The following is a 12,689-nucleotide window of genomic DNA, read 5'->3' on the forward strand; positions in this document are numbered from 1 at the left end:
GCCTGTCAAATATCGCGCCATCCACGTCTTAGTTACATTTCTTGCTCGGCACCTCACTGCGCATCTTATCTGCTGTTTTGTGGACTCCGCTATGCGACACTCCGTGGGAAATGAGAGCAGACATGATACGACAGGATCACGTTCTTTCTACCACAGTTATCTTACTGCTGTTCATCTTGCGGCTCTTATACTATAGTGCCGTCTTCTTTTTGAATGTTTTGAATATTTCGAAAAATGTTGGCTCTTGTGTTTCGGCTGGAATGCCTCGTTTTTTTTTCTATCTCTGCTCTTACTTCAGGTTCTCCGCATTTTTTTTCTCGTATTTCTGCCTGACAGAGTTCTCGTTGCTCTGAAGAATTTGTTTTGTCGTACATTGGAGTTGGTCTTTTGTAGAAATGATGCAGCGATTGTCTTATTTTTGACATTCGTTTCAGAATTTTTATCTTAGCGCTCGCTCCATGCTTTTGTGTGTCAGTAAGTAAAGTTGGCTTCCCTGACCCTCTTATTGAGGCAGACGGACGGTAGAGGAGAACGCCATGGTATAGCCAGTGCTGTACAGCGTCTGCCTAATGTATAACTATAAGCAAATAATTGTTACCGAAAAAAGCGTGCTGTGATTGTCAGCCCTGCTACTGCCTAATACGAGCTTGAATTCGATGGCCAATGCCACTTCTAATACGGAACTGTAAAAGCAACTCGGTATTGGTATCTAAAGTGGAACAACCTGCATAAACTGGTCGGCTGATTTGTTCCATGAGATGTCCTAAGTATTTCAATGTTTGGAGACGCTATCGTGATTGCTTTGGTCGAAGTTCCTTCGACCAAAGCAATCACGATATAACGATGGATCTAACAATAGAACATGCTATAGTTCCTTCTCTTGTAATAAAAATTATCTCTCGACGGAGAATTGATTAATTGATACAATGGAAACCAAACTCACAGAAGGTGGGAAAAAAGTCTAAACCAGCGTGACACTTGCATTTACGCTTCGCTCTGTCATATGAGGGTTCACAAGTTTAGTTTGACGTCAAGCACTTAGGAATGAAGGTCTTAATATTTGGTGAGCCTTGCGACGAGCTTGAACATGCGTGCCTGGCTACACGAGTCTCCAGGCATGGGCAAAACACTTTTCTTTGAAGGCTATTTTAAAAATGGTCATGTATAGTCAGTGCCATATAAAAACTAATTCCTCTATCAAGAAAACAAAAATTATTTTCGTTACGAAGCACGTATTGAAGTAACCTAACAAAATCAAGCGCACGCTGACGAACGTGATGGTCAATTCCTAAACAGCTAGTAATTTCTTTCACGCCTCAATTATCACCTCAGCTTAATCGATAGGAAAGAAAGGTAGCACAGCTACCTACAAATTATCTGGCCTTCAGTGACGCTTTGCAACAATCTGATCAATCTATCGATCGATTGATCATTCATGCACCTATCAATCGTTAATTGAATCAATCGATCAACCAATGAATTATAACTTAAATAGTCAGTCCAGCAATCAATCCATTGGTATGTCGGGTATTTATTGTTCAGTGATATTAAGGGAGCATTAAGGCTACATTTAAATCTCCTCTTGCTTACAAATGTCTGGCTCTGCTTTGCCACACAGTGAGAAATACTGTGGACGTGACGCTTTACAGGAGGTACTGGCTCAGTTAAAAACCTTGTAGTTAAGACACTCTTATTCTTGTCCTTTGGATGCACTTTTCGCAGGTTGCAAACTTCGCTAATACTAATATATGTTTTATAAGCTTATAATCACAATACCAAGTTATTTTCAAGTGTGCGTTACCATTTCACCGCTTAACAGTGGGCTCACAAGAACTTGCTACACGGGCCAAAGGGAGCGCTGCCAAATTGCATTCGTTGAAGAAAACACTGCCTACTTTTGTGAACGCTCACAAGTTGACACTGCAGTTCTTGTCTCCACAGCCTGAGAAGCCAATCCACTAGTACGTTTTGATATCCAATTTCTTTTTTATTATTTTGCTATAATTTACTAGGAGGGCTCCCCTAAAGGGCAGTAACACCACCAAGTGCACACCACATAAAAAGAGCCCCCCCCCCCCTTTAGCCAAGTACCTTGAACCGTATACAAATGAATGTCATTTAGGGAACTCCTGCGTACTCAAGCTACGCACTCGTGGAGCCAGACTTCCGTCGATAAATGGTCTGGTGTGATATTGCCTCTCTGCAATTACGCGTATATTTACGGTTGCACCGGAATACGGAGGTATTGCATTTTTTAGCAGTCCGGGTACTTTAGGCAGACTCGAATTCAGAATGCCGCATTACGGCTACGAGAAAATGGCTACGTCATGGACATGATTACGCCACGTAGGTAATGACTATGTTCCAAGAAGGTTTATAGAGAAGTGTAGCCAGAGCTACCGGAAGAATAACCCGAGCCGTGCAGTTTTAACAATCTTTGACAAGCCTTTATTTGTCTAGCGTTAATTATAGCTGCAGTTTTTCGCCTCTGGGCGCATAATCAAGGATTCGTGCTGTGGCATGAAAAACGCTAAAAGTTCACTGAAATAAGTAATCTACCTCCACAGCAAGAACTATCGTAAACATAGCTTGTTCATTGTAAGGTGAGATTAACTTTAATAAGCCTACTGTACGTTCAGTTCAGCTTCAACGTTTGCCATATTTGTACTAAAACAGGAACCTACTACTTAGGACAGTTTTACAGCAAAAGCTGTTATAACATCACAACTCGGGTCACGCGCGGAGCCGAAGTTGTCCGTCGCTGCCGCCACCGGTGTCCGTAACCACTATCGCAAGAAATGAGATAAAAAACTTAGTAACAAGGACAAATTGGGGCTCAAAACCCGGATTCGCTGCGTGCCAAACCAGTATTCTAGCATTGAGCCATGCCAGTGCTTGATACTAGTTCGGAAACTTCGCAGGGTTGATGTCGAGAAAGGAATTGCGTTAATAGGAGTAACGAAGCGTTTTGTAACAGCAAAAGACCAACCAGGCGTCACACAATGCGGATAGCGTAACTATAGGTCATCCGATGCTCGAACCTACTACAAAAACTTGTTCTTGATCCCTTATTATCGGTAGCGCAGAGTCACTTCAAGCATAATTCGTCATCGTTATTAGTCACTGCACGAACAATTGGCTCAAAATCCCATTGAAGTGTTAGCGGAAACCACATTTCTCAGAAAAATGACAGAATATGGCATAGTGATCGCCTGACTACTACCCAAAAGTTACTATTAACAATAACGTAGTGGGTACCTATAGCAAGTTTACTTGCAGCAGTTATCCAATTAGTGTTTAAAAAGGCTTTAAAGGGCCGCTCTTATAGCTTTTGCTATGACTGTGCTGAGCCGAGCACGCAAGCCTGGCGTTTTTTAGGATATGAACCCTCCCGAAATTTGTTTATTGACGGGGTAAAATTTTGATCGAAAAATTATCAAATGGGCACGTAGAGACGGAGGGCAGTAGAGTGGAACGCACGAAATAATATTTCTGTTCATCGACTGGCAAGTGTACCAGGGAAGCTCAGGAAAAAGTGTGAATTATTTTCTAAGTGTGACAGGGTTTCGACGTGGTCTTCCTCAATATAGAAGTGAGTGCTTTTAAATACTGGGCGACCTGGTAACGGTTGCAAAATCAGAGTACACAGGAACAGTATGAACGCGTTCTTTCCTAGGTGGAAAGCAAATCTAAAAGAGCATAGTCTAGAAAGGTTACGTTGAAGTTTCTCGAGTGGAAATAGAGTAAAGCTTTCTATGCATGAGGAAAACTGTGAATTTCGGGGTCGTTTTCTTTGTTAGAGAGAATAATATGAAAGCTAATGCAGTTATTTAAAACACTTGTAGCTCCGAGCAATTGTGCTTTCTTCAGCACAGAATTACGACAGAAAATATACGACAGCGTCTTGTCAGTGTCATTTTGATATCTCTCACAAAAAAAGAAAAGAAAAACTATGGATTCGCACCAGCAGCCCCGGCAACGCCATGTTGTGATAACTCCGTGCTTAGAGTTCTTCTCCATTGATTGTAAACAAATTCTTCTCCAAAAGTTTTCTACGGCCATCGTGACGACGCCCTTACTTCAGGATCACACACATTTGCCGAAACGACGGTGTCATGCGATGATGGAATCATATGACGACTGGTTATGTGACGCCACAATGATGCAATGATGGGGCCATGGGGTGGCCTCATAACATATTTACAGTTTGTATCGCTTCTCTAGTTTAACACGCTGACGGTTATTCTTAGATTCTTATCAGGTATATGTGGCTTTTATTATAACAAAACCACTCCGTAGCAAAACTTGGCAAGTCATTGTGCAGGTGTCCATATAACATGAAAAGTTCCAACATACAAAAATTTTTCTTTCAAACGTGCTTTTTGGGGCTTGTGGGATGTACGTGCCACACGGCCATTCAAGGCAATAAGGAGTGCTATGGAGATAAAAGACACCTTTGCCCTGTAGTACGAAAGGAACGTCACAGGTAAAGCTATATCTACAATAAAGTTCCGCGCTTATGCGCCTAAGAAAATCTAGGTGGCTAATATAATACAACGTTGTTGATCTATGTGAAAACAAGTAATCATAATTTAGAGATTTTGAATCTTCTGCAAGTTTGTTAATTAACACTGACTCTACTTGTTTGCTATATATAGGCGTTGTATTTTTCACACTATATGTAAATTCCGCAGCACTCGGAATGCAAGCGTCGATTCGGAAGGGTTTGTAAACGTGCATAGCGTAGGCATGCTTACTCATTCGTTTTTTGCCATTGCTTTCGTGAACATGCTCGGAACCATCATGGCGGCTTCGCGTACTAATATGACTATAGTTTGGTGACGTAATGTATGAAAATATAAAATGTCTATTTCTGTGCCATCATCGGAGCTCAAGGTGGAGCAGCAGGTGTGAAAACGTCGTGATATCGCGTTCGCGTACGTGACGACAAGCTCACACCAAGTGCTAACGTCAGCGTACAGTAGGAAGCGGAGTGACTTGTTAGGCGAATTGGTTAATTCTTAACGTGCTTATGGCACCAAAAAAAAACATGAAAGAAGGACAAGCGCAAACTATCAACTAAATTTATTCGTAAAAGCGCACACATATATAAACACACAGGTCAACAAAGTCACATGTCATATCAGCAGAAAAAAAATTATTTTAGTTTTTCTCGCGCCACGAGCTCGTTAAGTACAGTAGGAACCAAAGCTACGTTTTCAAGACATTTTGTGGTTGCTCTTTTGGGACACACTCATGCGTATCAGCACATTTTCTCGGTTCACCAAAGCTGGGCTTTTTATCTTAATCATAAAACTAAAAAGTATGATGTTTCTTTCCCCATTTTTTCAAGTGGTTCTTTTTGTTTTGAAATGAAGAGGAGGGGGGAGAGAATAGACAGTATTATTACAGTTCAGGCGTGATTGAAAGTCGTATTCATTAGTTGGTATCGAGATATATTTTCAGCATTATGCGGCTATGTATTCAAAGGCTATCTTTCGTAAAAGAAGCTCTTGTGTGTCCCAATTTATCAGAGACCATCAGCGTTTCCTCCGTTTAATTCAATGTTTCTGTTCAATGAATCACAAAATGTGAAGTAGCCGCCTTTTGAAGGAAGTGGATGAGAGAACGAATGTAGTTGGTGGACCGTAAAAGACACGGGTTTCATCAAATGAAACATAAATATGCCTCGATTTGAAACCAGAGACTTTATTTGAACTCTGTTACAGCAGACGTCGCGTTGCGTCCCAGTCAAATCTGAAGAAGTGTTTTGGAAGCCTTAAATTTGCTGGCGGGGTGTTGTTTATTTTTTCAAAGAAGGCACCTAAAATGAAGAATAAGGTCACGAAAAAAGAACGGTTCCACGCTCTTCTTCAGACTATCTTTCGTACATTAAATAATGTGTCCTTATGAAAATTAATACGCCCCAGGATTCGTACTTATGAATGTTTCCCGAGGCAGGGAACCGACACTATAATGTAGATACTCACACCGCACACCACAGTTCATCTGGAAAGAAATATTGGTGGGAAATGTTTGTGCAGAGATGAAAGTGCAATTAGGCTAAGTACAGTAAAACCTTGGTGTTACGAATCTCATGAGGTGACGAAAATAGACGTCCCATCCAAAACATGTACCTTTAGTTGATGCGAAAAAATTATGTCAGACATGAATAGTTGGCGCACGTTCTCTTTTATTGTTTTTCAGACCCCTAGCAAAGTCACGAACAGCTCTATATGATTACCAATAAAGTTTTTACAAGTTAAGGATCATTTACACTCGCAAATGTACGTTGTTTAAATCAGTAATTATAATGCAGATTTGTTGCGACCCGTGACAACTAGTATCCGTTCCAATTTTACTGAGGTTTTTTCGCAACACAAACGAGTACTGTGGTGACAGTCATATAAGTTCTTCAGGAGTCCATTGGTGTAAACCAGAAAACTTCTGAACCGATGATATTTATTTCCTTAATTCGGTGGTGCAGGTGGTGTTTTTTGCGAGATCGAAGCATCGCCAGGACAACAAAAAGGTTTGCGCAAAATTCAAATTCTCCAGCGCAAGTCGAACTATTGCTAAGTGTGCGTGTCCCCAATGATCCTGCATGTTGATGTTGCGAGGCCTAGCGCCTGTTTAGGTTCTCGTCCACCTTTCCCAGAATCTCTTAAAAGGGCCCTCTAACACTTTTCATGACTTGATAGTTTTGCATGTTTTTCTAGCTGGTTGCGTACACTGACGGCTTAAGAGATAAGTGCCACAGGAGCGGCAGTGATCGGGCTTCGCAGTGCAAAGTTATTCAGCGTATAAATATCAAAATACAATAAAATAAATGCATACCCGGAAGTTGATTTTCGTGGGCTCACCTTACCGTGTTTTCCTCGCCTTCTGACGTCGGAAGGCTGCCCAATGAAATGAACTGAAAGCCCTACCGTACAGGAAGCTCGCAGCACATATTGCCTGTTACGTCCAGCATATTAAGGACGCCGCTGAGATGGTAACAAACAATCGGGTACTTGAAAAGGGAACGACACGTGTGAAACAAATCAGCTCGCGAACGCTTCTATAGTGTATTGTAGCTTTACTGACCTTTCTTTTTTGCAATGACGTATATATATATATCAAAGCTGTTCTACTTTTTTCTTTTAGTTTCTTTAATTAATGGCGCCCAGAGCGTCACCAGCTGGTTTTCTCCACCACATGGTGTTCAGCACATTCTTAGCAGTTTTCAAGCTGGAAAAGACGAAGAGATTTATTCTCAGTCACTTTGAGTGAACAATCATGCTAATGAAAAAATAAATTCAATAGTAATCTCCATCTTGATGCAATGCCCCGCCGTGGTGGTCTAGTGGCTAAGGTACTCGGCTGCTGACCCGCAGGTCGCGGGATTGAATCCCGGCGGCGGGTGCTGCATTTTCGATGGAGGCGTAAGTGTTGTAGGCCCGAAAGCCCAGATTTGGGTGCACGTTAAAGGACCCCAGGTGGTCGAAATTTCCGGAGCCCTACACTACGGCGTCGCTCATAATCATAAGGCGGTTTTGGGATGTTAAACTCCACATATCAATCAATCTTGATGCAATGCTGAGATCACAATAACGTTACACTATTTTAATCTTATGGTGCCAACCTTCCGGCGTCATTTCTGCTCACAGTAGTTCTGGCTAGCGCAACTACGAGTGGTGTAGTCGGCACCGATGTTTTCAAGCCCAAGAAGGCCCCTAGAAGACGTAACTTATATAGACCTGACAGCCACATGGTAACAATATTCAACGATGCTGCCTAGAGCGCAGCAGCGTGCGTCGAGGTGTTAAAATTAGAAAAATGACATCTCGATGCCAATGCTATCTATAATGAAACTCGGACTCCCACAGAGGTGTATGAGGGCCTCTAAGATTTGCGTACAAAATCTAGGATTTAACGATGTGTCACTATGATGGCCGATATGCCCACGCGAGAATATCGCGTCCTCTTCCACAGCAAGAACAGCACCTGTGCGCACCTGCGCAGTTGCGTACGTTTGTATCAAACGTTACGGAAGAAAATCGATTTGTAATAGCCGTAATTAATTACACTGAGGCTAATGAGCCTTGGTCTGGACCACATAACAGTTCATATCATCCGGAAGTTCTTACAAGTCTTGATCGTATTCCAGAGGTTCTACTGTAGTTTTTGATGAGACACTTAAAAGCAGCAGTAAACATTCGTTTCTTTTGTAAACGTGAAAACAGCGAATAACTTTAGTCAACTCTAGGCAACATTAGCCGGCTAAACACATTGCTATCTTATATTTCGAGAGTCATGCAAACAGTTTTAATTCTACCACGGATGGTATGGTGCCCCCAGGGGCTTTGCAACACCCATTTAATACGTGTAAGAGATTTGCAGTAAATAATTGAGAAATAAATAACTGTGTTTTCATTCCTTCCTAATTAATGTGGCATCTATAACTTTCACGCAGTGTTTTTTTAGCTATAGCTCTACTTTTCCTTCATAATAGCTCCAAAGACTGTGTTTCTCAGAAGAACACCAAGTTTTTCGGTCGACTTTTGCAAAGAAGATTCTATCAAGAGCGTGTCAAAAGAATTTCTGAAAAAAAAAAACGGGAGTTACAGAGCCAGTGTTGCGAAAGAAGAAATGTAGGCACTGGTGCATCAATCATGAGTCGGCGTTATAGAAAGAAATAAAAAGAAAAAAAAGCTAAGTTGTACAGGGAACAAGAACACGCAGGTACAGTTTTGTGGCTCCTGTCGCGATTTGCCTTCATCTGTCGATAGATCTGTCATCCTGTAGAGCTCCTAATTGTCTCTGTTTGTCTACTTGCGGCCCACGTAATGTGTCTGTGTCGTATCGCAATGCTTGCTTTCGGAAGTAAGGAAAGACGCGAAAATTAAGCTAAAACACCCACACATGAAGAAAAAAACATCATGGCTCTTGTTTTGGTAGCATTTTGTGTTACCTCGCTTACATGTATTCCCTCGAGGTTTCTTTTCAAGAGTACTTTTTTAATTCAATGTGTGGTTGGTCTCCTGTATAGAAGTGATAGTCACAAAACGTAGAACGCGATACTGAAAAAATGTTGAATCGAGTGAACAAGCTCTGCGAATTCGATGGTGAGCCTGCAAGCTCCATCTGCTGTGCGTGTAAACACTGCCCAAGGACTCATAGAAACGTCTTTTCTCAAGCTTGGCGGCAAGTAGCATGTACTGAGTGGTGGCTTTTACATTGTTAAGTGCTTTTTTTCTTTTCTCGTTCATTTGTGTTTACAAGTAAATTTAACCTTACAGTGCAAGACTGGAACGAATTGAAGACCCGAGCTTCTGTATACCTCGGGCTGTACACTGAAAGCTACTTAGAGCAAAACACAACTGTCTGGAACATCTTTTCTACATGCGAAGGCAGACGAACGTTTTTGTTTCCGTGGAAGCCGTTTTCAACACCCTCGAACCCATGTGCCTTGTGTCGTTGTGTTCGAAAGTGCAATGCGTAGCTTATTGATAAACAACTATAAAAGTGCAGAACGAAATATTCCAGTCCGTCTTTTAACGTATAAATCTTGATTCACACACTTTACACTGCGTATACGCCGTATTCATCTCTACATTTATTATTCAACGCAAAAAATACCACTCTAGTCCTCTATGGGGTATAGAAATAAAACCATTCATTCCGATAAATTAACGAGCGCAGGTTTTTGTACGATAACCAGAAATATTGCTCAAGCCGCTGCAAATTTTCCAACAAGTATTCATCAGTTTCTGGCAAAGTATTCTTCGACATCCGTGCCCACAGATGTCTGAAGGGCGTCGTGGTAATAAAGCGGTTTAACACGGACCTCGTAGGCCCTTGGACGCCAGCAAGCATCTCAACTATGGAGATACCACGCGCAAAAACAGGCGGTGCGTTTTAAAGTTGAGCCTTTAGTGCAGACGGTAATAACAGCCGTCGGGCACGTCATCGTCAATTTCCATGGCGGTGCCTCACACTAGGAATTATCTATGGTAATATGCTTCGCGCTACCAATTTAGTTCTCTCGCAGATTTCGTGTAGCACGTTATGTGAAAACTTGCCGCAAGAGTTAGAATTCCAAAGTTACTCCTTGGTCAACTTGTTATAAGGCGTTGAATTAAGTTTACAATCACTCGCTAAAATGTACGCTCTTGATAGGCCGCAAATTTTGATATAAGTTGGGTGTAACGATAACAAGAATACGTGGTATTTTTCGCTAAGAACCAACGACATGATTACAAGGCCTACCATAGTGTTGGCTTCACAAATTTTGACTACTTTGTGTTCTTCACCATGAACCAACATGGCACGGCACGTGGGCGTCTAGTGTGATGTCTCATTGAAGATGCGACCACGTTGCTCGAATAAAACTTGTGACGGTCAGGTTATTAATCGAGGAGAAGAACCATTTCACCACGACGGTGGACGTTGTACCCATAGTATCATCGTACTCATCATAACTATCATCATAAACCTGACTGCATTCGCTACGGAGCAGCGTCACATCTTGATTTCTTCCTACAAACTCTGCTCGGCGCCTGCTGCGAACGCGTTAAAACCCACTAACTTCGTAATTTCACCTGACCGCTTGACTTTGTCTACCTCTCACCCATTTGCCTTCTTTTGGATTCAGTCTGTGACTGCTAATGACCAGTGGTTATCTTGACTACACGCTCCATGTCAGTTTCTTCTTTTAAATTTCGGCTGACATGTCCTCAAGACATATCTGTTCCCTGACCGACTCTGCTCTATTCCTGTCCATTTAGGTAACTCCTATCTCATTTTCGCAATGCCCGCTACGTCCTCCTCATTTCAAGTAGAACCCTTTTTTTAGACTTCCATGTTTCTGCACTATGGTTAACTGCCGGTAAACTGCAGTCGTTATATATGCACTCCTCTTGAGCGATAGTGGTGAACAACCATTGCTGATTTGAGAATGCTTCCTGAATGTACCCCAAGCCTGTGCTTATTCTTTTAGTTAATTCAATGCCTTGGTTCGACACCGCGATTACTAATCCTGAGTAGACGCGTTCCTTTACAACTTTAAGTCCATTCCTTCCTGTCACTATGCTTTATTGCAGTTCAACTATATAGTATGTTTGGCGTTAAGAGTATAAGACACCTACTAATTAATACCTCGGGTAGTGTAAAGTTGGCAAAATAACAACAGAACTGTTAAACACAATAAATGAACATATATTGATATCTAAATCCCTAAGAATGACTGTATTGAAACCCACAGCATTGAATGGTACTACTCGTTCTTCATAAAATTAATCAACTTCAATTTGGCTCCGTCGCCACCATCATACATCTATATTTGCTACTTTGAAGTCACTCATTACGCACTTTCCCTAAAAGTGGTGCTTTGGGTAAAGTTTTGGAAAGCAAAGTGAAAAATGATGAACTGAGCAACTTTAAGTGGCACAGTTTCAAAACTAAGTACCGTAATATGCACTGAGCTCACAAGCGCATCAGCTGGAGTGCTCAGTGCACTAATCACCGGTGCTTCACTGAAGCTTCCGTATCACAAAGGTGAAATTCTGTGTGATACGTCGCTCAATATGTATTGTCGTGGTTCAACGTAAGCAATGCACCGAGACGTGAGTCCGAGAACCGACGGCGTGTGTTTTTATGCAGGAGCCAAGAGCAGGAGAGCAAAACAAAAGCACGTCGTCTTCTTCGGTCCCCCTTTTCACGAGGCTGTTGGCGCGCGCATCGTCTTCGTTCTTTGTTTCGGGCGCGGCAGTATGTTTCGTGTTGTGATAGATGCTACATGCCCTTGCCAAAGACTACATTTCTGGTGGATCAGGTACGCATGCCTGGCATGCCCCAAGGATAAAAAAATCAGAAAAACAACCTTCTATTTAATACACCACACTGTCAGGACCCCGTATAGCGAGTGCACAAGACATAAACGCGCGGTAATTTATGTGTACGTCAACGACACAGCTACTGAGCCATACTCTAATCCTACAATGCTTACATTCTAAACGTTGCCGAAAGATTTCGCACTGTTTGTGACAATAAACAAAAAACACCTAGCCAGCTAAGCACGCTTGGGGGAATAGTAAACGCCCAATTCACGCCGCGGAATGTCTTTGGACGGAAAAGGGTAAGGGCAGTTTTGTCGGTGAAGTCTAGTAGAGCTCACGTTGAAGTGCTTCTTTCAAACTAGTTCCAGCATAAAAGCAAAGAATAACCGTAAATGTAACTTGCTGGGCTGAATATACACGACGTGTTTTAGAATAGGTGAGGTAAATCTAGACGTGAATCTCTCGCTTGCCTTCGAAATTCCGCGGTATAAAGCAGAGATTTTGTTACGAGGACTTGAACGGCCTGGAAAGGATATCAGTGGTTATATTTTTGATGGATTCTCCAAACACGATAGGGCACGAGGACGCATTCTTTTCGCGTTAGGCTTTGAAAGTATACTCACATAGCGGATCAAGATGAAGAATGAAGCTCATGCATTGCCATGTAAAGGAGCGACAAACTAAACTGGCACCACCTTGTTGCAAGCATTCCCGAGCATGCGGAGGCAGGAAGCGCTGTTGTCCTGCAGTTATTTCTCGAGCAGGTCTCTGAATTGTGCCTTTTTTGTCCATGCATATTCAGAGTACGTCCCTGCTCTGCAGTGGCAATTTGATGCCTGTTGCGAGCCGAACAGCTAGTGCACATTTCTG

Source organism: Rhipicephalus microplus, chromosome 5 (assembly GCF_043290135.1).
Source record: "Rhipicephalus microplus isolate Deutch F79 chromosome 5, USDA_Rmic, whole genome shotgun sequence".
In the NCBI taxonomy this organism is placed as follows: domain Eukaryota; kingdom Metazoa; phylum Arthropoda; class Arachnida; order Ixodida; family Ixodidae; genus Rhipicephalus; species Rhipicephalus microplus.